Here is a 26,380-nt window from a genome sequence, read left to right as displayed (position 1 = left end):
CAGATCTCTAGTACACATATATATACATATATAGATAGATACATAGATAGATACATAGATAGATACATAGATAGATAGATAGATAGATAGATAGATAGATAGATAGATAGATAGACAGATAGATAGATACACACACACATATTGATTTCAGAGAGAAAGGGAGAGGGAGAGAAAGAAAGAATAATCAATGATGAGAGAGAATCATTGATCGGCTGCCTCCTGCATGATTCCTACTGGGGATGAAGCCTGCAACCCAGACATGTGCTCTTGACCAGAATCGAACCCGGGACCGTCCAGTAGGCACGCCAATACTCTATCCACTGAGCCAGATCAGCCAGGGCAGGGAGTTTTCTTAAACATCAATGATGACACCCATGACTAAGACCAATTAAACCAGAATAGCTGGAAATGGGGGCATTGCGCTGGTCAAAAGCTACTCAGGTGATTTTGATAGATAGCCAGGAGGGAGGAACGCCAGACTATTTGCTGTGTGCACCCACACTCTGCTTGCCCCTCTCTGCCTCTACTTTTCCCTCCAATGGTAGAAATGGTCCCCATTGCCTCCAAGCCCAAGGTCACCTCCTCTATGGATCTTTCCAGATCCCTCCCCAGAACTACAGCAGTTACATACCACTCATGCTCTTCCTTGTGCTGTGGTCTGTGGTCTTGTCATCACCCCTTTACCTAATTGTCACCTCCCAGGAGCATCTGACTTGGGGCCAGAAGAGCTAAGTTTGCATTCTGACACCTCAAGAATAAAACTTTGGTGGTGAAACTTTGGATAGCTTATTTAAAATCTCAGTTTCTTATTCTGCACAATGGGACCCATGATTCCTATCTATTTCATGGGAGTGCTGCTAACAGTGATGATTGGTCTAACAATCTTTGTCTTTCATGTTGCTTAACAGTGGCTTAGACCAAATATGTAATAAATAGATGTTGAGTAAAGGAATAAATATATATGGATTTTTATTGTAGACTTTTTTACGCCTCCTAAAAATACTTCCAAATTAGAAAATCAATTCACTAACATGTGGCACCCAGGGTCAGAACCCAGCATCTCCACAGTGCAGTCAAGCAAGGAGACACCTGCTTCCCTAACTACCCTTGTCGCAGGCCCTTGCTGTGACATTTAAACCATGTCCTTTCTGTCAGGTGTCAAAGCCGAGAGCATGGATGTCACAATTTCACCGTCTTCATGCAGGCTGCCTCACGGATGAGCACACGGGCCACACACACACACACACACACACACACACACACACACACACACGGCTACCTGCATAATGCCAGCTTCCCCAGCAGCCATTCTCAGAGCAGTATACCAGGGATAAGGCCTTGACCGGGAGGTCCTGGTCCACCCCCTCTGTACCGCAAGGCAGAGGGCTCTGTTCCTTCAATCCCAAGGTTTCTACTGTCAGCGACCACCTAATGAGTTAATAAAATGTATTTTGCAAGAGGAGGGCATGAATTTGGGGGAAATCTGAAGCAGAAGAAAAGGAGGAGCTTGAGGAGCCTGAGGTCAAGCAAAATATCCTGCAGACCAGGGAGCAACTTCCAGGCAACCCCAGTGCTCTGCCCAGCCGAGCCACCCTCTGCCGAGGCCAAGGCCGTCTCTGGCCTGCAATCCCCAGCCTCTGAGCTCCTTTAAATGCTCATTTACGTTTCTGGATGAATAATCTCTGAAAGCAACTGGGTTAGAAGAATCCTTTAGCCTGACTCACAGAACTTGCGCTCCAAGGAGCACTAAGTAATTAGGAAATATTACCCCATTCACCCCCTTAAACCCAGGAAAGGAAGGCAGGCAGTGAGAACGCACGCTCCCTGCCTCCGCCTCCCCCCGCCCCCAACCTTGAAGCAGAGGAACTGGAAACTTGGACCTTGGACGGGGAACGCAATAGCCAAGGTCACAGGCAAAAGCGAGGGGCTGAGCAGGCAGAACCCTGTGTGGCTGTATTTGCAGACACCGCCTTTCCAGAAGTAATTGGGGTTAAATGAGGTTGTGAGCCTGGAGTCTGATCTGACAGGATCAGTGTCATAAGAGAGAGACCAGAGCTCCCTCTCTCTCCACCAAGTGCAGACACAGCAAGAATGTGGCCACCATAAGCCAGGAAGGGCATCCTCACCAGGAATGGACTCAGCCAGCACCTTGATCTTGGACTTTCAGCTTCCAGGCTGTGAGACAAATTCCTGTTGTTTCAGCCCCCAGTCTGTGGCCTTTGGTTACAGTAGCTGATGAATGCACCTCCCCATCCTCAACATATTCAATCCTTCAGCCTCCAGAGGGTCACCTGCTCCAAGCCTGGCCCTGTGCTCGGGGCTCGGAGATGAATAAGGAGTTTACAAATAGATGTAAAAATAGGTTGGTCACTTTGTTAACTACAGTAAAAGGCAGAATGAGATAAGTGGCCAAATAGAAGTATTTTTCCATGGGAACAAGAAGTAATGGATTTTCATTTCAACAAAGCATTGGAGGCAGCGAAGCTTGAGCCCCGACTGCCTTTTAGGAAGAAGGTTCCCCATCTGATGGAGGAAGGAGGGCCCAGCCTCAGTCAGGGAAAGCCCATACTCCTGTTTTGCTCCTGTTGGTGCTGGTTTCAAGGACCTCACTGGTACTCTGAGGATCTTTCTTTGAGACCCAACATCAGGCCCCACCTTTTCTGTGAACACGTGCTGAGGCTGCAGGCCACACTGGGCAGGACTTAGCAACCAGCTAGTCCAGCCCTCTCATCTTACAGACTGTGGAAACTGAGGCTTGGTGAGGTCATGTGACCTGAACTTTGAGTTAATTTCTTGGTTGCATTGCCTTCATTGCTCAGCCACATTCTGAGCTCCTTGCTTCCCCCAGAGGCTATCTCCCACTCCCCTCTTGGGGCTCAACTGAAATGTCACCTGGTCTGGGAGGCCTTTCCCAACCGCACTCGCTAAAGCAGTCCCCTCTGCCTCCCGACACGCCCAGTTCATCTCAGACACATTATCCTGCTTCACAGCTTCCCTAGCACTTGTTAGTATCTCATTTGATTGTTGTTTACATGCTCATTATCTGTCTCCTTGAGTTAGAGTGCAAGCTCTTTAAGGGCAAACCCATTTCTGTGGGCCCAGCCTGGCACATAATAAGTGCTCAGTAAATACTGTGGACACACTGGGCTGTGCTCTTGGCGGGTAACCAAACACCCACTGGCTGTGTCTGCCCACCCAGGTCTCTAAACCAGACGGATCCACCTGCACGAGCCTGGCTGCCTCTCACTTGAAGCGATGTAGCTGTGATCCCACTTCTAAATATACCTTGGCTTCACCTTCCTCTCAGGTCTCTTACTCACAGGGGCCCTCTCACTTCAACACACCCTAAGCCTCTCTTCTGTTTTCAGGAACAAGCCTCATCTCTTCTCCTTAGCTCCACATCCCCTTCACACACTCACACACAACCAGGAGGTAGAGCAATGCTTCTCAGAGGGTGACACACCCTCCACCCTCCACCCTCCCCACTCCCCTGCTCCACCACCAGGCCACCACCCCAGTCAGATGTGCCTTCCTCCTTTGTGATCACAGGGCAGCAGTGAACCTGCACCAGGATTGACTTTGATAGTCAATCATGAGTGCAAGGCTGCTGCTTGCTGGCTATCAGAGGGAGGGACAACCCAGGACTAAAGAGCTGCCTCAATCCACCAGGTGTTCTTGCTCACCTGTCTGAGGGGCAAGGGGCTTCTCCTCCCGTCATGCCTGGTTTTTATCCCCGTTAGGCTGCTCCCACTGCCACCCCGGTGGAGAGAGCTTCATTTTCTTGATGGGTGTTTCCTGGTCATTCCCTCCTCCTTTTTCCTTACCCGGCTTGAATTGTGAATAATTCATGTGTTTCCATGATCCTGCCACGGTTTTTCTCCCTCGTGAATCAAACCCCTGAGACACAGTTTATTTTCTCACCATCTTCTGGTCTGAGTTGCTGACAGGGCCGGGGTTTACTGCTGCAGGTCGTGAATGGAGGCCAATACTTATGTCTGCGTATAAGACCATTATCGTTTTTCCCACCTGGTCTGCTATGATGCTCCATCTTTCTAGTATATTTCAATAGGTGCACGATATGACATGGTTGGAAAGATAGACAGATAAATGAGTAGTCACACAAACAGATGCGCTGACAGAATCATTTCCCCCATAGAGCTTACACAGTCACCTTTCTTATTTCAAGTTTCTAGAAAGAAGTTCCTCATATGCAGTGGATGCCCTACACCCCAATTTGTAGCCCCCCTTCTGAAAGGCAGTCCTCACAATGATCCTCATGATAGCTCAGCTCCTATGTATGGTCTGCTTGGTGTCATCTCATTCACCCTGCCTCCAAATATCTACTGAAGACATACTGTGCACCAGGGACTGAGAAGACCCCAGGAAGACAAAGTGAGCAAATGGACCTCTCCCTGATCCTTTTGACCTACCAACTACCAAGAGACTGGATATTAATTAACTAACTAAATATATATATATACACACACACGCGCGCGCACACACACACACATACATGCATGCTGAAAAGTAAAGAAATTATGACCGTGAAGTCAGGAAAACAGTTCTCTCCGGTGGAAGGGGGGGGGGGCAGTTGTGATCAGAGAGAGCTGTACAGGGTGGCCTTGGAGTCCTGGTGATGTTCTATTGCTTGACCTCAATGTTGGTTACAGGGCACTCAAATCATTATTATTGATTACATTTTGATGTTTATATTTCATGTGTGCTTCTATAGATAACGTTACATTTCACAACTAAAAAAATTAAATACTAAATAGAAATTTACAAAGTTCCCTGAGAGCATGTAACAGGCACCTAGCCTGGTCTGGGGATCCCAGGATGGCTTCCTGGAGGAAGAAGCATATGAATTGAGTTTGTAGATGAAGATGAGTCAAGCAGAGGAAGGAAGGTGTGGAGAGATGGAATGGAGAGAGGGGAAGGATGCAGAGAAGGACGAGCATAGCACAGAGCAGAGCCTAGGAAACCTGGGGGACTCGAACTGAGTTCAGTGTGGCTGGAGCCCTGAAGGTGAAGACAAGCAAATCTGAGGAAGAGACAGGAGCTGGACCGTGCAGAGCCTTGTTAAGGATTTTTGTTTATATCCTAAGATCAATGGAAAGTGCTTGAAGGTCTCAAGTAGGGGAGTGACATGATCAGATACACATATTGATGAGCTCTCTAACGTGTAAAAACAGATTAGAAGAGGAAACACTGTTTAGGCTTTTGCCTAAATTAGTGTGTCCCCAATTGGTATTCTTGTTGATTTCAAATAAATGCTTCTTGGCTTCTTAAAAAAAGAAGAAGAAAAAAAGATTAGAAGAAGGCAAGAGAAGATATGGAGGCTAGTGCGGGTCTCATTTTAATTGTAAAACAGGAAGATAATGAAAATTTAAATAAAGTGCTAGCAGGTTAAAGATGGAGATAAACGGACACCTGTAAGAAATAATGAGAAGGTCAACAGAAGTTAGCAGTGGATTTGTTGCATGTCTCCCCTGAAATGTGTGTTTCATGAGCTCTGAGGTCTTCGGCAATGCTGGATATTCAACACCTAGGACAGATCCTGGAACAAGAGCGTCTCTTACCTGAGGACTCTTCAATATGTTTGTTTCTGCATCCCAGCATGTGTCATGGAAATGGAGGTGAAGTGATGGGAGACAGTGTCTGTGGTGCCAAATACATTTTAAAAATGCAATGAAGACAAAAAGCTTAGAGTGTTCAGGAGCTACCCTGGGGATTCCAGTTCTTTCATAGAATAGAAAAGTAAATGAAGCAGAAAATAGATTATTTAAATGATAGTAAATATGATGAAAGGAGAACATGTAAAGTTACTAGTGCTACTGAGTATGCTAAATCACCAATCTTCAACAACATCTCAAAGATTACCCAGAGAAGGAATAAATGGCCAAACATCAGCCAATGAATCTTTCCTCCAACAGATGATATGGTATCCACTCTACATTGAAGAGCAGCAATATAACTGGTGGAATCTTTGGAGTTGTAGGATGAAGTCCATGTTGTTGGTATTTTGTATTTTTCTACTACTAAGTTTAAAATTTTGATTTGAGGGGTTCTCTAGAGTTTGGGTTTGAACCTCAACATGATAGTAAAATTACACCCCAAATATCCCTCCCCCATTTCCTAAAGTCATGTGGCCAAATAAGAGTTAGAGGTGGTTGTTCATATAGTTTGTCTGTGGTCATATACAAAGCAGAATATGCTCTGTGACTAAGCAAACAGCTTTTTGTTGCTGGCAGGGCAATGAATGCCTAGGCAAGATCTGCATTTGAAGGGTAGCCTTTTAGAGCCAAAATCAGGTCAGTGATATAGAACATAAGAAAAAAAGAAAGAAAAGATGTGATCACAAATTTTAACAAAGACTGGGTATTTTCTAAATATTCCTATTTTTCCAAAGTAATTTATATGATAGCATGGCCTGCTTTCCTGACCTGGATATCCCCTGTCCTTACAGATGACTGGACAGGTGGTTTCTTTATAAGCATGATTTAAGGGACCCTGCAAAAGCTCCATTGTCCTAAATACCTCTACAGAGGCCTGTGACCAATTTCTGACATTCTGCTGTTAAAGCTTCCTTCATTTCTTGCCTTTGCTTCCTGTGAGTGCCACTACCCAATCTATTAATCCATTAGCAATCATTTACACATAGGTGTGATTTAGTGGCTCAGAATCTTTCAAGGAAGGCAGCAGCTGGCTGCAATCAGATTTTAATAGGCTACAGGGCATGGTTTTTAAGGAAGAATTCGAATAGGGGAGTTACAGAGGGGAACTAAACCCTTGCTGAGCACCTACTATGTGCTAGGCACTGCTCCAAGAGCATTGCATATAGGACATCATTGTGTCCTCTGACTTATGCAACAGGAGGGCTCAGAGAGAAGTATCTGCCATTTGCCCAAGCAATGGTGTGACAAAGTCAGGGTCTAAGTTTGGAGCTGCAGAGCCTGGGAAGGGTGTCTGGGTGGGAGGGAGGAGCATTTAAGAGGAGAAATTCCAGGGTCTGAGGCACCTCTTGGCAAACCTCACCATCCTAGTCTTCCAGCACTTCCTGAGGCCCTGAATTGTTTGTGGTTGTCTTCTTGCTTTCTTTCTGAGGTTGCTCCTTGAGGAGTATTTGCCTCCCTTTCGATTTTTTTAAACGAAAATTTAAATTTTTATTAGGTGCTCAGCCGCAGGATAAATACCCCATTTGAATTGCTGACACACAGATCAATAGGAAAGCTCTTTCCCTGACTGGGGACCTGGCATGGGAGCCTCCCAGCCACATCCTCTTTCCAGAAGAGAGGGAGTCGAAGAAACAGGGCAGACAATTTTCTTAAGCCACAGTTAAAGCCAACAGAATGAGCATTCAAGGATTCTGGTTTCGGGTATCTCTTGCTTTGCTTCTCTATTTCTCATTCTCACTAGACAATCACACCTTTAACCCCTGTATGGCCAATCAGAGCGGTGTCACTGGCACAGGTGGTTGAGAATGGGCCTCATATTTTTAAAATGAGAGCAGAACAGTGTCCCCAACCTTCTGCAGAGATGAGAGATGTAGAGGTTCACAGGTCCCACCCACCTCCAAGTCCTCACTATCATTCTCGGCTTGGAGATCTTGCAGTAAAAGACATGGAACAGTCTGACAGCTGTCAGAGGGGAGGTGAGAGGGGTGACTGGGTGAAAGAAGGTGAAAGGATTAGCTAAAGAACATACATGCATAGCCCATGGACACAGACAAGTGTGGAGACGGCCAGAGGGAAGGGAGGGTGGGTCTGGGAGGAGGGAGGAAATGGGGGTATCTGTAGTAGTGTCAACAATAAAAATAAAGAAAAAAAAGCAAAAATAAAGTAAAATTTAAAAATATATAAGAATACATGTATTGAATAAAATTCTTATATTCAATAGTGGATAAAATTCTGTTATGTTGTGCCTTTAATTTTCTGATAAAAGAGGCAACAGGCTTGCATCCTACAACATAGCTTAAGATCTCATACCTAAAGCACCCAAGCTGTTGGTAATTCTCCCATGGGTACCCTGACAGGAAGGCCCCAATTCCAATCTCCTTCTTCAGTCTCATCTCCCACCATTCTCACCACGATCCTGTGATTCTGTGTCCAGCTACATCAGTTCTCAGTTGCCTTCCAACATAATCTTTCTAACTCTGAGCCTTTGCACATGCTGTTCTTCTCTAGTTAAACAGTATGTCGCCCCACCTCATCAGATGTCATATTACAAAGTGGTATGCCTGAAATTTATATAATGTTATGAACCGTTACCCCAATAAATTTAATTTTAAAAATTATAATACAATAAATAACACAAATCTATTATCTAAAAAATTAACTTAAAAGGCAAGGGGCAAAATGTCTCAAGGAACAGGAGCCAGGTCTCCTACCAGGTATTCCATGTGGCAAAGTGGGGGTTGTCAGGTGGGATCCCTAGCCACTCTGTTCAATGTGGTCACCAAAGGCCCCAGAACACCCTCCTCCCACCCCCACAAAGCACAGAAGGAATGGAAACGTGCACGTGCAGAGAGAGCCCCAAATTGTTCACAGTCTCTTGGGCTCCAACCAGAGAGAAGAGTGGCTCTGGGGCCCTGGAAGGGGATCCTCGAGGGGTGGGAGGGAGGCCACTGCCAGAAGAGCCGCCACAGACCCTCTCTAGTGCTTTATTCCCCATCCCTCCCAGCCTCCCAGCATGGCTGCCTGAGCCTTTCAGTCTCACTAAATTAAGCTGATAAAATTAAAAAGGGGGTGGAGTGGAGAGGAGGGTATGGCACGCTCCTACTTTGCATTTTAATAACTCTTGTCCTGTGCCTCGAACCATGTGTAATAAGAGATGGACTGCGAGTGGCCTCCTTCCCCTCCCACTCAGTACATATCAGGGCCCAGATCAGCTGCACCCTTTCCTTGCTCTCCTTCAGGATATTCCACTTGGCCCTTCCTTGGATGGAGGATGGTTGGAGGATACCAAGCCCTTGGCATGATCTGCTGACCTCTTGAGGGTCAGGTCTGGAAGAGCATCCTTAGTGACCCAAAGACACACTCCCTAGGGACCTGTGCCCACGCGGGCCGCATTGCTGCCCTGGCCTTTCCAGGGGGCCAGTTACAGGGATACAGACAGGGGCCACTCCAGGAAGATAAGAGCCATTTCATTTGGTCAATCAACCTCCCCGAGTGGCTGCCCCCAGCACTGTGGCCCTGAGGCCTTTCAAGACTGAGGATACCTGGTGTGGAGATGAAAAGAGGGCAGGGTTCAAATGCAGCCAGTCTCAGGTCACATGGTGTCTTGCCATTCCATGGAGAGAATATATGTCAAGTAGCCAGGTGATCCCTGACCTCCACTCTCAAAATGCTCCTTTTCTGCCACAGACATTTCCATTAAGAAATAAGTCTACTGATGGAAAACCTCTGTGTGTTAAAGGATGTAGAAAATAACATCTCATTTCACACACACAGCAAGTCTGAGAGGTAGGAACTACTTATCCTATTTTAGGGGTAAGGAAACAGAGGCTCAGAGAAGTCAAGTGACTTATCCAAGGCCACACAGCCAGTATATGAGAGAGCCAGGATTCAAATCCTTGTTTGGCACCATTTCAGCCTGCACTCCTACTGACCCAGCGTGGACAATAGAGGATGCAAGGCAGGCGGTGGAGACAGCCCGGCTGGGGCGGGTCAGGGCTTTGCAGTCTCAGGTCTACATCCCATCTGGAGTGATGAAAAGCAGAAACCTGTTCCTTACCTGGAAGCTATATAATTTTATTAACCAATGTCACCCAGACAAATTTTTAAAAGTTCCAGAGTTCTTACTGATTTAATTCAAAAGGTTAAGTGAATACCACCAGGCCTAAAATAGTTGATTTTTTTTTTTTGCATAAATGCCATGTTTTTTGGATTACTTTGGTATTACTACTGAGTATCTATAATTTTGAATAGTTGAAAGGTGCTACTTTGCCAGTGTTATGGATTAAAAATAATGTGGTATGTACAACATGAAACTCTAATTGATTAGGTTCACTATTGAAAAAAAGTGGACACCCCAAAACTTGTGCATCTTCAAAAAATGACTCCTAGTGGTGATGGTTGCCCAACAACGTTGAATGTACTTAATGCCATTGAACTGTAAACTTAAAAATGGTTAAAATGATGAATTTTGTTATGTATATTTTACCACAATACAACAAATGGCCTTTCCACTTGAATGTACACAGCAAATGGACCCTGAAAAAAGGAAAAAAGAAAAGCCAACCTCCCTCAAATTGTTTTATTGAAAGCCAGACTCCCGACTGAAGCCACTGGATTTTGGCAGCGCTTTCTCCCTTTTCTCTTTTGCTTCCGCTGCTTTTCCAAAGCCCACAGAGATAAGGGGAGAGTGCATCATTGCGGGTGCCTCCCCATCCCACCTCGCTCAGGATGTGTGGGCGCATGCACATGAGCTTGTGCGCCAGTGGCTCTCAGTCCGAGAAAGGCAGGAAACCCTGAACTGATCTGCACCTGAAGTATAGATACAGATGAAGTCTGTCGCTTTTATAGTGAGTTTCATTGGCATTAAACTTCATTTATGTCTCTATAAATATATACGGTGCTGAACGGGGGGCTTTATGGCTGGGTTTATAAGTTCCATCGCCCTGTGGCAGACTGGGTCACCCACCAAGAGGAAAAAGCCACCTTGTAGATTTTGTAGCCTCTGCCCTTTCCCGCATCACTGTTTGCAGGGCTGTCATCTGGCATTCAGGGCCTCCCCTTTCCGAGGGCAGGGCTCCCTGCTCTGATGCTGCCCTCTGCCCTCTGCAGGCCCCTCCACCCCTGGCTCACAGCTGGCTTGCTGTCAGCTGACTTCCTCTCCACACCTGTCCCTTGGCCAGGCCCCATTGCTGACCTTGGTATTGACAAGCCCATAGAAGATGGCAGGACAGGGTTGCAAAACCTGGTTTATTAATGAATCTGTTTTACGGAAATCCATTTAGATAAACAGACCATACACAGCTGCCGGCGCTCGGTGGCTACAGGGCTTACAATACTTCACCAGGCAGGCGCAGCTCCTCTCCTGATGCGCTTGTGGAGATAAATTCAAGGTAATCTATATAAACTCAAGCCTTTGAAATTGCACACAGTCGAAAAATTCAAACAATTACTCTAGCCCAGCCAGGAGGTGGCCGTTGATGTTCTTCTTATGGAAAACATAATTATAAAGGAAGGGAAAAGATTTCATAAATAACACGCAGAATGGCAGAGACTCTGGAGGGAGGGGAAGGCGAGAGAACAGGATTCCTAAGGTTCCTGGTCTCCAGCTGCGAGTGGAACGGGCTCAGAAACCTGCTTTCTTCTTTAAGGCTGAAATTAATTTTCAGTCTAGTACAATTTCCAGGTAATTAATTGGCAAGAGGCATCTTTCAGATATTTAAAATATCAGCTGCCAGGCTCTTGGTAATAAAGGAGGAGAAAAAATAGCCAACACATGCCCCTAAAATCAAGGTGATGTCAAACAAGGGCCAGCCCAGCCCATTAGCACTTGAAGAGAATATAAAATCCAGGTCAGTCCAGATCATTGTCAGCTTGTTTTAAGGTGCCCCCCCACTCCTCACACGGAGTCCCCAGGCCACAAGAAATAGCAAGTGCTCCCTGCCAGGGGCTGTGTTAGGCACCTTGTACTTGTGCCACATTTAAGTCCTTAAAGAAGGTGTGAGGATCTCTTTAGACTTTGGGGGCGGGGGGAGGAGGCTTCTGGTGAGGACCCTCAAATTAAGATCACAAGTTAGGACCTGGTAGGGCAGGAATTTGAAGCCAAGTATTTTGATAATAAGCCCCCAGGCCTTGCTTCTTACTGCACGTGTGGCCCAGGATGGGAAAGGGTGTGACTAAGACAGAAGCAGCGCAGAGGAGGGAAAGAGCTTGGGCTCTGTTTCAAACAGACTGGGTTCAAAACCAAACCCACTATCTATTAGCTGTGTGTCCTCAGGCAAGCTACTTAGCCTCTCTGAATTTGGGGACTTTGTTTCCCTCATCTATGCATTCTGTCCCCTGTGGTCTTCAAAGCAAAAAGCTGTGACCAGGGTCTCCCTTTCTCATTTGGCTGCAAAAGGTTTTCCTTGGCAACCCTCCTGCTAAATGTTGTGGGAATTGAATAACAGATTGGACAACAATGAGCGTAGCACTTTCCACACAGCAACCTCCAATAGATGAGAATTACCAGTTCCTGATATTGTGAGAATCCAGAGCAATACTCTATTGCACCACCTGGTACAGCGCCTGGCACCTGGTGAACACACATCAGTAACAGCTATTACTAACATAATTATTATTAAGCAATGGAAACAAGTGTGGGAACCCCTGTACTTAAGTTGAGCAGAAACAACAGCATATTAGAAAGTTTTGATTGGGCCCTACTGTGTGCCAGGCCCTGTGCTGGGCTCTCCTGGACCTTATAGAACAGATAGGTGATCTAGGTGAAGAGTCACCTAGATTTGCACATATAAGGTAAGCAGTAATGCAAGATCTAAAATTCCTCTAAATGTGCTTAGGAGGAATCACAATGGAGCCATCATTAATTGCCAGATAAAGATAAAAGAATAGAAGAAAGCGGTTAAAACGAAGGCTGCAAACCTGGGTTTGAATTTCTCCTCTATCATTTGTTAGCTGTGGAAAGTTGAGCAAGTCAGTTATATCACTATGCCTCAGTTTCCTCATCTGTAAAATGGGTGTATGTCATAATGTTTTAGCCACCCAATGATATAAATTACTTTAAGTGATTATTAATAGAAATGACAACAAACATTTATTAAGGGCATTCGCTATGCCAAGCACTAGACTAAAGCTCATAGCAGGCACTCAGTCAGTGTTGGCTAGCATTATCATTACCCAATAGAAAGATCCAAGCTACCAGGACCCAGGAGTATGAATTCTTAGGTGGACTAGGATCAAAGACCAAATTCCAGCCCAGAGAGTTGCTAAACTGTTGTCAAATGATAGCCATTCAGGTTTAATACTGTCCTGGGATCAATGTTCTAGGCTTTTTCCTCTCTGTTTCCTTCATACCATGTAGTATGATGAGAATTCATCTAGATTTAAAGAACCATAAATTCCTCCTGGGTCCTGATAACAATCTTTTTGCTTGTTTGTTTGCCTTTTTGTATGTTTTGTTAATCCTCACCTGAGGATATTTTTCCATTGATTTTTAGAGATAGTGGAGGGAGAGGGAGAAACAGAAAGAAACATCGATGTGAGAGAGACACATCGATTGGTTGCCTCCTGCATGCACCCCAGCCAGGGCCGGGGAACCTGCAACCAAGGTATGTGCCCTTGACCAGAATTGAACCCATGATCCTTCAGTCTGAGGGCCAACACTCTATTCACTGAGCCCATCAGGCTAGGCAACAATCTTTTATTGAGTCATCTGCAACCAGAGCCTAAGATGTCATTACAGGATCCAAATAACGGTGAGCGTGGCGGTGCCTGTTCTAAGGACAGAAAACGCTACAGCGGTTCTCAACCTGTGGGTCGCGACCCCTTTGGGGGTCAAACAACCCTTTCACAGGGGTCGCCTAAGACCATTGGAAAACACATATATAATTACATATTGCTTTTGTGATTAATCACTATGCTTTAATTATGTTCAATTTGTAACAATGAAATTGGGGGTCACCACAACTGTATTAAAGGGTTGCGGCATTAGGAAGGTTGAGAACCACTGCGCTAGGAGCTCAGGGCTAGAATACTTCAGAAACTGTGATGCATCTTTTGCTCATTTGTCACTGACTCCAGACTCCTTCTCTCATTGTGGAGTCTCACCTTGTAATGCATACACTGAGAAGGACCCAGAGATGTACCTACCAAGGGGCCTCTCTGTCTTCTGGCACCTCTCTGTGGTAAGGCTGGGGCACATCAGCTGGGGAATAGAGGAAAGTTTAGGATTCCAGTCTACTTGAACTTGTCTATTGCCCCCTCAACAATGAGAGCCAGGAGCCAGAGTACAGGAGCCAGACCCAACTCATTGATTTGCCTCAAAGAAGCCACCTTCTTAGTCTTTATGGGGAAAGGGAAAAATTTCACCTCAATGGGAACCATGACCAGAGAGTATCCCTTTTCTGCTTGGTTGGAGGGCAAAGCAGAGGCAATTGTCCACAATTAAAGGAGGAAAAGAGGAAGCAACATGAATGACCATCAATGGATGAATGAATTAACAAAATGTGGTAAATAAATAAATGGAATATTAATCAACCTTAAAAGGAAATGACATTTTGCTGCATATGCTGCAACACGGATGAACCCTGAAGACATTATACTAAGTGACATAAGTCAAACACAAAAAGACAAATATGGTATAATTCCACTTAGATGAGGTACCTAGAGGAGTCAAATTCATAAAAATGAAAGTAGAATGGTGGTTGCAGGGCAATGGAGAACTGTTGTTTAATGGGTACAGAGGTTGAGTTTCAGAAGATGGAAACCTTCCAGAGATGGATGGAGGTGATGGTTGCACAACAGTGTCAATGTACTTAATGCGACTGAACTGTAAACTTAAAAAGGGTTAAAAAGGTAAATTTTATGTTATGTATACTTCATCACAAAAAATAAATAAATAACAGAAAGAGAAGAGGGCAAGGCTGCTGAGGTTCCCTTGCCAGCTGACACATGGGTCACTTGCTGTGTTCTAGTTATCAATACAATTCTAGCCCAAAGTCATGTTCCAGGGTAGAGATGGAGAGATTCTTACATACAGTTGGCAACAGCTTTTAAACATCTAAATTCCAGCTTCCCTTTCCCACTGAGTTTGCTCTGCAGATGAAACTCCAGTTAAGCAGGACTCTCATCGGATCTTTGTTAACAGCCTGTGGTCAAGACTAGGCAAAGAGGCCTCTGCACTTCTCCCAAGTGATCTACTGGAACTGGCTTGGTAATGATCACTCAAATTTTGTGTGTCTGCACAGAATTCTGCCTAGACATTCGGGAACCACACTGTGGCTGTCTTCTAACTTGCCATGACCTGGTGGCTTAGCAACCCACACTCCACTCGGGGGTCTTCACTGGTAGAGCTGAGTCAGGAAGGAGCCTCCCATAAATGTGCTCGCTTACTCTGAATGAATAGGGCATTCCCTGAGGCAGGCAATCCCAGAAAGGGCAGTGCCAGGAAGAAGATGCTTAGTAAAGGCTCTGAGTGAGGAGAGGCAGAGGACACATTCATCTACCAAGCATCCAAAGAGCTCTCTGACCCACTTGGTCAAATTTTGAGGTCTACTAAAGATTCTGATTTGCTGGTTTATCTACCAGAAACTGAGTTTTTAGTTGAGAAACTCATGCTTGAATTGTGCACAAAAGGCCCCATCTCTATGTAACATTCTCTAAACATAGAGCATTTACAGATACAGGGTGGGTGAGGTGTTAGGACTCACGATGTAGGGGCGTGTGTGTGTGTGTGTGTGTGTGTGTGTGTGTGTGTGTATTTTTTCCACCAAAATCATCAAAACTTTCTGATAACTCCACTGCTTCTTCATGATAAAATAGGAGACTCCCTATCCTAACCTACAACCAGGGATGGAAGAAGGAAGAATGGAGACATCCCTAATGGAACTATGATAGTATATGATGGGACATGAGTCTCTGCAAAGTGTCTTCCAGTTCTAAAGCCATTTTTCAATAAGGAGAAACAACAATCTTAGCCATGGCCTTTGTGGATGGAGCCAAATTTCATGGCATAAACACTATCACAGTGAATGCTCCTCTCTCTTCCCCTAGTATCCTTACGCAAGTACACTTTCCTCCTGGAGCCCAGCCACCTGAATGCTGAATTCCAAGTTTTGAATAAAAACTTTAACATCCTTTCCACATACATCACCATCAAATAACTTAGGTCATCTCAGAGGTAGGGGCTCGCAGGGGTCTCTGTGGTTCCTATTTGGACTTGATTGTGGTGCATGCACACACACACACACACACACACACACACACACACACACAATGACCACTTGACTTTCCAACACCATGACCATAACCTTGGACAAAGAATGCACCCCTCCCCTACCCTCTCTGCCGCCCACCCAATGACAGTAACCTCAGAACTCTGAAATGTTCTCTTAAAAGTCTAGGATCTACATAACATGCTCATTAAGTATCACCTTAAGCAATATATTTCTACTGCAACATGTAGCAGTGGAAGCTATGTTAACAGGAGTCAGAGAGTGATGGAGTTGGGGGAGGGGAAAATTGATTGGAAGGAAGCACAAGGGAACTTTTGTATACCTTGTTCGGGGTAGTGGTTAACACAAACGTCAAAACTCACTAATATGAATACTTAAGATCAGTACATTTTATTGTATGAAAACTATACCTGGATTTTTTTAGTAACAGCAGTGCTCTCCAGGTCAAAGATGTTAACCCATGGCTGGGGCAAATAAGGCAGGGTGCCCACCTTCTCCTTCCTCCACCTTTCCCCACATCTCTCCCATCCTCGGATCTCAGAGGCAGCCAGCAGAGTCTTCCCTGCTCTGTGAACGAGGGCTGGATATGAGAACACAGTGGCCATCTCTCCTACATGCTGCCCAGAGGGGAGGGCCAGGGGAGCAGAGGTTGGTATGTGAGGTGGGTTTGTGTCCATCTCCCATTACTCCACTACAGTTTCTTTAGGTGCTCAGAGCCCAGCCGTCTCCTCCTCCTTAGTCATCCTCCCCATATTCTGAGCCACCAAAGATGCAATGGAGGCACTTGCAGAGAAGGCTCAGAGGAGAGGAAAGTCATTAAACACCTAGAACCAAGACACTCATGGCAATGTGCCCCAGAAGGGTGCCTTCAACTGGGATTTCTGAAACAAGGTGAGTATGGCAATCAGGTGTGTGACATCAGTTCAGCCTAGAGGCCACGAGCCTGGGCTTTTCGCTTCATAGTAAGCCCAGAGAGCTCTTCAACTTGCTCCTAGCCATCTTCTTGGCTGAGAACCTTAGGCCAGCAACACCTGAGACTCCTAGCTGATTCTCAGTCTTCACCAGGGTAAAGTCACTGCTCCACATTGAGCTCACTAAAAGGCTTCGGTTGCAACTCTGTCCACTGGGGAGCAATCCATCTCTGCTCCTTCACACATGAGCATTTCTGCACCTCAGAGGTGATGAGATATTAGGAGACCAGAAGTGTTACTTCCACTTTTGCTATGCTCAGGCCTAGCAGTTCCAACTCCTATGTCTCCCATTTATTAAGTGGGCCCAGTAATGACACTGAGCACTTCTTTTGGAGAGAATTTAAGGGCATTAATGAGATAATGACCACTAAGCACAGTGACTTCAGTAATAAATGGTGCTTTGGGACAGGTTTCACTGCAAGGGCATGGACTTTTTTAAACCTTCAGGGCCATGTCATGCAGAAAACCATCCACTCTCTTGCTCAAACTGAGAGGTTTCAAGGGTGGGAGGAGTTGGGAGAGTTGAAATACGAATGCGTCAGTGTTGGTTTCTGATGCTCTGCTTCTCTATTTCAATCTTCCTTCCCCGCCATTACAACCTCTGACTGCACTCTTTTCCTCACTGCATTCACTGATGCTGAGGTTACTGCATCTTCAATGGCAAGCATAGTCAAAACCAAACCAAACAGTGCTGCCATTCACTCAGGACTATGTCTATCACCAGAACAAGAGCAGAAAGTATTTTGTTCAGCTTGGAAGAGGGGCCCAGGGTGCTGAATTAAAAGCAAGAGAAACTGCAACCTAGAGTTCATTGGGGTTATGAAGGAGTGAACCTGCCCCTCTCCTCCTCTTAGAGAAGGTGAACAGAGCCTTAATATCTCCCGGGATGCCAGCTCCCTGGAGACTGGATGATGAAAGGAAGTCCCCAACACCACTTGTTGAACGGTCCCACCCGAGCAGATGTGGGTAAAACTGAAGGGGGGGGAAGCAGATAGTCAGTGTCTCCAAGGCAAACCCAAGGCAGATGCGGGGAGTTAATAAACATATTTCTGAGAGGCAAGAAGCAGAGGAGACAGAGCAGAGCCTTGCAGAAAAAAGTAGCAATGAAATTTAAAATAACAATGAACCTGTTTGTGGCGCCCCTCAGTGCTTAAAGGCATAACACTACTCAGAGCCTGCCTGAGTCTGCTTCCCCAGACATGAGGGGGCAAACCCTTCTTCTGAGCTGTCTTCCACAGACAGAAAACAGGGCAGAACAGATGTTGTCCTCAGCCATACACAGTCAAGGATGACAGCAAAGTGGAGGGCACTTCCTGCCTCCTTGCAAATGAAGTATAATTCACATCAGCCAACCTCGGCAAAGCTCAAGACACGTTCCTGCCACTGTGAGGTCAGGGAGACCTCAGCCCCCCAAACCACCCCATCCTGATGCTCACCTGTCGCACCTGTCCACTTGCCATGGATCCACACCAGGAGAGAAAGTAAAAGGTCAGATTGATCTCCTCCCACAGCAAGAGCCCAGAGAATCCTGGGGAAACTGACATTTTAACAACCACCTCTTCCATCCTCTCTCAGAAGAGCATAACTTTTAAGTCTACCTCCACTCCCAAACCCCAGACTTCCTTTGCAACACTTTCCCACCATGAATGGCTTGTGGGGAAAGAGTTAACGAAGACGCATGACTAATTCCCCAAACCCTCTCTCTTATCTACACGGAAGAACAACCCTACACAGAGACACAGAAACCAACTGTCAATTTAGCTCAGACCTCACCTGTCTTATGCAACAGCATAAGACACTCACGCACACGCACACCCCTAAGGCCGGAGTCCACATCCCCCTTTAATTCGGTAGACATAGTTTTGTGCCCTTTTTCGCTACGCAGAACCCAGCTCCACGGCAGCAGAGAGATAGATGTAACCTTAGTGCCAGAGCCTTGCCGGAACACACAGACACACAGGAAGGGAAAGGCATCTCGTAGCTCTCCGTGGTGCTGAAATCACGCCAGCGAGAAAACCGAGGGAGCCAGTGCGCCGGACTTACCAGGCTGGGGGTGGGCGGCGGGGGAGCGAGAGGAGCTTTCTGAGAAAAGGTTCCTTGCCTGTGCGGGCTGGAGCCGGCGGATGCGCTCACCAAGAGAACCCACCTCTCTCCCTTCTCTTCCCTTCCTCCTTTTCTGGGAGGAAGAGGAGGCTCCAAGCTGGCAGGGCTGGAGTGGAAGGAGGAAGAGGAGGCAAACAAAATAAGATCAAAAAGTCAGGCGGCTTTACTCCACTCGTGGTAATTCCTGGTAAGGAAGGACCCCTCTGCTCCCACTCTCTCTGTCTGAGCCTTCCGCCGTCTCTGCGTGTTGAGCCAACAGCCTTCGCACAGTCGGTTCCTGCCTCTGACGTGAAGGAGATGAGGAAGCCTGGTATGCTTTGCGCGCTCGCTCTCTCTCTCTCTCTCTCTCTCTCTCTCTCTCTCTCTCTCTCTCTCTCTCTCTAGCGCTCTCTCTTTTCCCTTCTTGCTGAAATTTCAGCAGCATATTTTTTTAGCCTCCGTTTTTTCCATCCCCCTACAAGCGGCCCCTAGTGGACAGAAAGGGAATGCATCCTCTTGAATAGTCCAAATTCAGAAACAGGAATGCTCCTGATACCCACAAACTCTTGGGGCTGCTTCCACACAGACAGGGTCCTGTACAGCCAGTCTTCTTGTGGGGGTTCCAAGTGAGTTAAAGTCCTGGCTCACCAGAAAGACACACTGCAACGCACCAGGGTCTGCAGCCAGGTGAGGTATATATCTATACCCAAGGCACCCCAGCAGGGAGGACTTCAGGAGCCAGGGAACATGGGGGACCAAAGAGAGGGTATCTAGCCAGCACCTCATCTACACCCTAATATGGCTTTTTAAAAAGTTGGTAAGAGAAATATCTGGGAAGCCACAGCCTGAAATCATTTCAGAGATGGAGAGGGAAGTGACTTTGCTGAGCATCCATGGAGAACCGTGGCAGAGAAGGCCATAGGGGGTCACTGCTCACAGGCTCCTCTGGGATGCCTCACACTCATTTTAACTGTACAGCTTCACAGCCTCCTGGAAAGAGTCCTTGTATTTACATCGACAGAGTTGCGTTCCAGTTTCAGACTGCCGCTCGCTGCCTGGACATCTTGCTTCAATTGCGCTGTTTGTAAAATGTGGATAATGCTGCCCCCTCCCTACTGAATAGGAACGCTGAGGGCTGGGGATGGCATAGAGACAAACATTTTTCTTATGTTGGCGTCACCCCTAGCAAATCCTAATAGCTAGGTTTTTCATAGAGTATTTATCAGGTGCCAAGCACTGTCTAAGGCCTTACATGGATTAGCTCATTCAGTTCATTCAGTCCATAACCCTGTAATGCAAATGCCAACATTGCTGTTTTATAGACCAGGAAACTGAGGCACAGAGGGGATGGCATGATTTTCCCACAATCTCACAGCTAGTGAATAGTGGGGTGGGTGGGGTTGGAACACAGGCCCTCTGACCCTGGAGCTGACATTGTTAATCACTATATATAATAAATGTACACATCAGAAGCGGGTGCATCAGAAATAAACAGAAGATAGCTCTGCAGCTATTATTTTTGTGCATGATGAAGTGTCTAGATGGTTATAATAAATTTAAATATGGCTGAGTTTTTAAAATAAATTATTTACAACTATAGGTGCTAAGCTGTGGAAATTGCTATTATTGATGAGAAAATGAATTCCCTTGGTGATCTGGCTAGTTTCACACATACAAAACTGGCTGTAAATCTCATGAAGCTGGAAACGATTGGACTTTAACATCAGTTCAAAAAACACATCACTCAATTTCTATACCCAAAGCAGATTGTTGCCTCGTGCCTACTACAGTCTAGGATGGAGCCAGCAACCGGACAAGCTGAATTGCTGCAAAATGCACTCTGTGAGCTGTTGACATTTTCTTCAGAATTCTGAATTCCTTACCGAATGTGGCTTACTTTTGGGGGCTTTCTTTGGACCAAAGGTGAATCGAGCAGGGCAAAGATGGGATGGGAGGGTTAACAAAGCATGATCCCTGTCCTCATGGTCTCTTCCTCAAAGGGTGTGGAGGGGCAAGAAAGACATTCAGTTCAGGGGTAAGTGCCCAGACATGAGCGAATGCAGTGTAATGAACACATAGACAAGTCAACCAACCTGATCACTGAGGACCGGGGACATCCTGGGGAGTGTGGCACCAAAGTCGAGGCAGCAATGTGTGGGGAAGCATTCCCCATTACTGTTAGATAAGAAAGGTACAAGAAGGCACCAGTCAGCACCCACAAGGGAGAAATTCGGAATGGCAGAACTGTTTCTGTTGGGTGTGACATTACTAAATGTATTGGGAAGTAGGAATATTTCAGAGGTACAAAGACATTAGAGACTCGTGTTTGAAAGGGGGAAGAGAGCAAAAAGGGGCTGAAAGAGAGGTTTAGAGTAAGTGCTATGGAAGCCCAGAGGAAGGAGAGGCTCTTTGCTTGGGAGGGATTAGGGGAGACTTCACTTGGGAAGTCTTCACATGGCTTTTCATCTGGACCTTAAAGTATGGGGGTTCAGCCCACCCAGTGTGCCTTAGTGACTGAGCATTGAACTATGAACCAGGAGGTCACAGTTCGAGTCCTGGGCAGGGCATGTGCGGGCTCAATCCCCGTAGGGGACATGCAGGAGGCAGCCAATCAATGATTCTCTCTCATCATTGATGTTTCTATCTCTCTCTCCCTCTCCCTTCCTCTCTGAAATCAATATGGGCATCCAGAAGACAGAGCCTAGCCCAACCATGATGTGCTCCATGGCACTCAGACATTTTGTACATAGGAAACAAGAAATCTGAGTTATCTTGAAGAATAGTGGGAGTAGGGAGAAGGGCCTAAAAGATCATTGTAGGCAGAAAGATGTCAAACTTTGGAAATGGGTAGGTTTGGGAGAGGGTGGAAGGGAAGTTAGGTTGATGGATGAATTTGGTTTTGGACATGTCGAGTGTGGGGAGGGTGTAAGTATATATCATGATAGATATGTCTAGGCAGTGGTTGGATTACGTCTTTGGAGCTCAGATTAGAGACCACGGGTTGGTTACATCAATCTGGAGCCATCTGCATGGACATGATGGTTGCTGGATGGAGACCATCAATGGAAGAGAAATCTAGGAAGACTGAGGACAGAATCCCAAGTCTATTTCCTTGGTCCCTGGATCAAGTTTTATACTTCTTTTCTATTTTATTTTATTAATATTATTTTTTAATCCTCACTGGAGGATATTTTTCTGTTGATTTTTAGAGAGAATGGAAAAGAGAGGGAAAGACAGAGAGAAATATCAATGTGAGAGAAACACATAGATTGGTTGCCTCCTACATGCACCCTGACCAGGGCCTGGACTGGGAAGGAGCCTGCAACCCAACAGAGATACGTGCCTTTGACCAGAATCGAACCTGGGACCCTTTGGTCCACAGGCCGATGCTCTATCTACTGAGCAAAACCGGCTAGGGCTATACTTCTTTTTTCATCCTTGTGGCTAAAGTACTTGGTATCCAATAGCTATTCGCAGGCTTATAACAACAACTCGAATAATGTGTTAGCTGAAGGTGATATTGGCACTGAGATCAGTTATTGGTTTCTCAGCGTCTGATCTACTCTTAGAGACGAAGCCCGTCTGTCACAGTCTACTCCTTGGAAGCTGGCCATCTCTGGCCCCTGGTTTTTCTAAGATGTCTGGGAAAATTCAAATTCCTTCTAGTATGCCTTCAGCTTGCTGAGGGGCACTTAGAACAGGGAAGTGCTTGGGGCGGGAGCAGCACCAGGAGTGGGGGGTGAGTAAAGATGCCACCCCCATGCAGAGAAGAAAGATAAACAAGATGAAAAGATAAAATTTCCCTATCAGTCCCCTAGTGTGCAGCTGAAGCTCCCCTCCTGGGGAGTGCAGAGAAAACACCCAGTTAAGTGAAAGGCAGCATTGCCTGATGACAGAATGCAGGAGGCTTGGGGCGGGTCTGTCCCAAAGCAAGCATTTGTTCTGAGGCCTGCGTGGTTACCTGTGCAGAGGGATGTTCTGTCCGGGACCTGTAACCACTGGTACCACAGGGCTCTGCTGCCCTGCTTGTGCCCACCTGGGGAAGAACAGCAATCTCCAGGACCATGTCCATTCCTGACAAATCTGTTCTTGCCACCCCTGCCTGGACCATGTCCTCCAAACCCCTCTCCTCCCTTGGCTTCCGTCTGGGCAAAGCAGGCTCAGAGGGCTATGAGAGAGGCCGGCCGGTCTGGAGGCTACAGCCGGAGTCTGCGAGGCAGGAACCCTGCCCTCCTCCCACTGCCTCCACGTGGGCATACGGGGTGACAGGGCAGCTGCATCCTTCCCGGGGTGCCGCTGCAGGATGATGGAATGCCAGGCAGGGAGGGATGTGGCTGGGCCCCTGGCTCCCCAGCCTGCCTGCCAGCTGGCAGGCATCGTTATCTACACCAGAGCGCGGGCCAGGCTTCCCACACTAAATTAGCAAGAGCAAAGCAGATGTCTCCCCTCAGTGCAGCAAAGGAGGAGATGGGATGGAGGCAGCCTCTCTCCTTCCCCATAGACAAGGGCAGGGTTGGGGACCCGGTGTAGGTGCCTCTCGTGCTCCAAGACCACACCATGGTTGGGCAGCCTGGGGTCAAAACTACCCCAGCCCTCACTCTTGCCACTTCCCTGACCTGCTCGCCATCCCCTAGCTGCTCTGGGCATGGACTTCCTTCCTCACAAATCTCTTACTATCCTTTTGTTCTTGGAGCCCTCTACGCATTCCTTTAGTCTCCAGATAGGAACATGGAAGCCTGTTTCTAGGTTTCATCTTCTTTGGAGTTGGTCATATTAAAAATTTCCAATCTTTGCCCCACTTCCTCCCAAGCCCCCTCCGCTGTGGGAAAGACCAGGCTGCTTCCTCTCCAACTGTTGTCCCTGCTGCTCCGCACCCATCAGCTGCACAGCCGGGTGAGGGGCCAGGGGCATCCTGCTTTGTCCGGGTCTGCAGTTCTCCACCCTGTTTCTCAGCCTGACTTGGCTGCAGCTGCCACCACCCCTCCTCTGGTGGCCTAGTCCTCCCCACCCTGTCTTTGACCCCCACCTTCACGGCAGTGGGCACAGTAAGAGTGCCCAATCATTCCCACGCCGGCCGACCTGGGTCAGAGTTTGCCCTGGTGTGTGTGCTCCATCCGATTGGAAAAGGTACCCTTCTCTTGGGCTTTCTCATGTGGGAGTTGGGGAGATAACTGTGCCGTCGTCATGGGGAGGCTGTGCAGGTGAGTTTGTTCATAGAAAGCACTGGAGCAGCACCTGCGGCAGGGGGTGCTCCGTCCACGCACTGTTATCCGCAAACATTCTGGAATACACACATTAAAACATATATATCTCTTGCCCTTGACTTTGCTGGTTCTGGCTTTACAAATAAATATTGTTTCTGGGTTCAGCACCAGCCCTTGGCTCCTGTGGGGCTGAATGTTGATGGGCCTCTGTGACGCTGACTCCAGAGACCTCTGTGATTTCAGGAGATAAGAGCCTAGACCTGCGACCACCGACCGAACAGACTGGGTTTAAACTTCTCCTAAGCCACTTAAGATGTGTGGCCTCTGGCTAGGCACTTATCTCTTCACATCTCAATCCCCTCATTTTAAAAAAGGGGGGCGGTGCATAATGACACCCTCTCCATGGTGCTACATCAATCAAATGAAATAATGGATGAAAGTTTCAAGAGCATTGTTGGAAACAGGGCAGAAACTCAGCAGCTGCTGGTGAGCTGGGGTCTCTTCTGTCTGCACACATGAGTCCTTCCCTCCCTGCTCCCAGGCCTCCCCTCAGAGGGCTACTCCTTCACATCAGCTGGCATGCCCATCCTTCTGTTGGCTTAGTGTCCCATCACCCACTACGCCTACTTCATCCCAGGAAGGTAGGGGCCCTGCCCGAGTCCTATGGCCCACACCTAGAACCTGGTTCTTGCAAACCTGTTCAATAAATGTTGCCATTTCTGAGCATATTTTACCTCCTCATCATTTCCAGCTCCTTCGTAGCATGTTTTATTGCTGGCAGTAAGGTTCTGAATCAAGCAGAACAGAATCTAAACCTTCCCTTTCTACCTTAAGAACTGTACACTGAGCACCTGATTTTTCATCTGTAAAATAGAGAAAATAATATTTATACTGTAGGGTTACAGTGAAGATTAACGGAGATGATGGCGCCTGAAACAGTGATTGACATGTGGGGGAAGCTCATTCAATCCTCTATGAATGAGAAGTGAAGGAAGAAAAGGCTGTGAGAGTGGGCCCTTCCTTTACCTGTTCTCCTGCCCCTCACCCTTTCTCTCTCCTGGCTTCCTCCTTCCTGAGGCTGGCACGCGGGGACCCCTGCTAATCCTTCAGCCACAGGGCGTCTGTCTTCTGAGCCCCGCTGGCAAGAGCAATCTGAACCAGCCTTGGAAGTTATTACCCTTTCAAGCCTGGGTCGGCCACTAGTTTAGCTTGAGTGCCACAAATCACAAATATGGAACAGATTTAGCCAGAGGCACCAGAGTGGCCAAAAGAACATTTTTCCAATTTTCAGAAGGGTGTTGCCAGCTCCCATTGGCACTTTTGGCTTCATGTCTGGTTTTCCTATAAGGTCTTTAATATTCCCTCCCAGCATCTCTTTTCACCTTTTCTATTGCTCTTAAGTAAAGAGTCCTTCTCCTTCTCTTCTCTTCTTTTTTGGCTTTCGTCCTTTTCTTTCCTTAAGAAGCAAGGCCCTCTCAGGCTATTGTCAGTGCTATTCAGTTTAAACTTCTCCCACCCTCCCCTCTACAGAGACTGGTGGGATACGATGCCAAGGCTTAGAGATGGAGGAGGTAAAAGGCTCAACATTAGGAGACCTGGTAATGGGACACAAGTGAAGCTTTTGGCTGCCCACTCCTCCCTGTTTCAGCTTGTCAGAGTGGAAGCATTTTCTATTAATAAGTAGAAAAGTTTGTGGAGTTATAACGGGTACAAAGATGATGATGCACTGCCTGTGGGGCCCCTGAAGGGAGCCGTCAAGGTTGTTGGGTCCAGGCTGGTTAAAGCCATAGTCTTCCTGCCCCGTCCAGGAGTCAGTCTGCAAGACCTCTGTAAGCCACACAGAGGCAGCTCACAGTGCACAGCTTCTAATCCCGGTCTAGCCCAGGACCTGCCTCTCTCCCCAAGGTCAGTCGCCTTCCCCGGCACCATCTGTTCGTAGCCCCTTGAGCTTACATTTCCCCTTCTGGAAGATGAGAACAATAATTTCGCCGAAACTGGTTTGGCTCGATGGATGGAGCGTCGGCCTGCGGACTGAAGGGTCCCAGGTTCAATTCTGGTCAAGGGCATGTACCTTCGTTGTGGGCACATCCCCAGTAGGAGATGTGCAGGAGGCAGCTGATCGATGTTTCTCTCTCATCGATGTTTCTAACTATCTCTCTCCCTTCCTCTCTGTAAAAAATCAATGAAATATATTTTTTAAAAAAATAATTTCTACTCTG

General features: G+C 46.9%; 1 protein-coding gene across 1 annotated transcript in view; it reads right to left on the bottom strand.

Annotated features, from left to right (window-relative positions):
- TNR (tenascin R) overlaps nucleotides 1–19,301 on the bottom strand; it is a 322,971-nt gene extending 303,670 nt beyond the window's left edge. Inside the window, exon 1 of the mRNA XM_036344928.1 lies at nucleotides 18,919–19,301. The gene's annotated coding sequence lies outside the window, so the exon portion shown is untranslated. The remainder of the gene's footprint in view (nucleotides 1–18,918) is intronic.
- Nucleotides 19,302–26,380: the final 7,079 nt, after the last annotated feature.

The sequence above is a fragment of the Myotis myotis genome, unplaced genomic scaffold, assembly GCF_014108235.1.
Source record: "Myotis myotis isolate mMyoMyo1 unplaced genomic scaffold, mMyoMyo1.p scaffold_m19_p_18, whole genome shotgun sequence".
In the NCBI taxonomy this organism is placed as follows: Eukaryota; Metazoa; Chordata; class Mammalia; order Chiroptera; family Vespertilionidae; genus Myotis; species Myotis myotis.
Note: the sequence above shows the minus strand (reverse complement) of the source record. Positions and strands in the feature narration are given on the sequence as shown.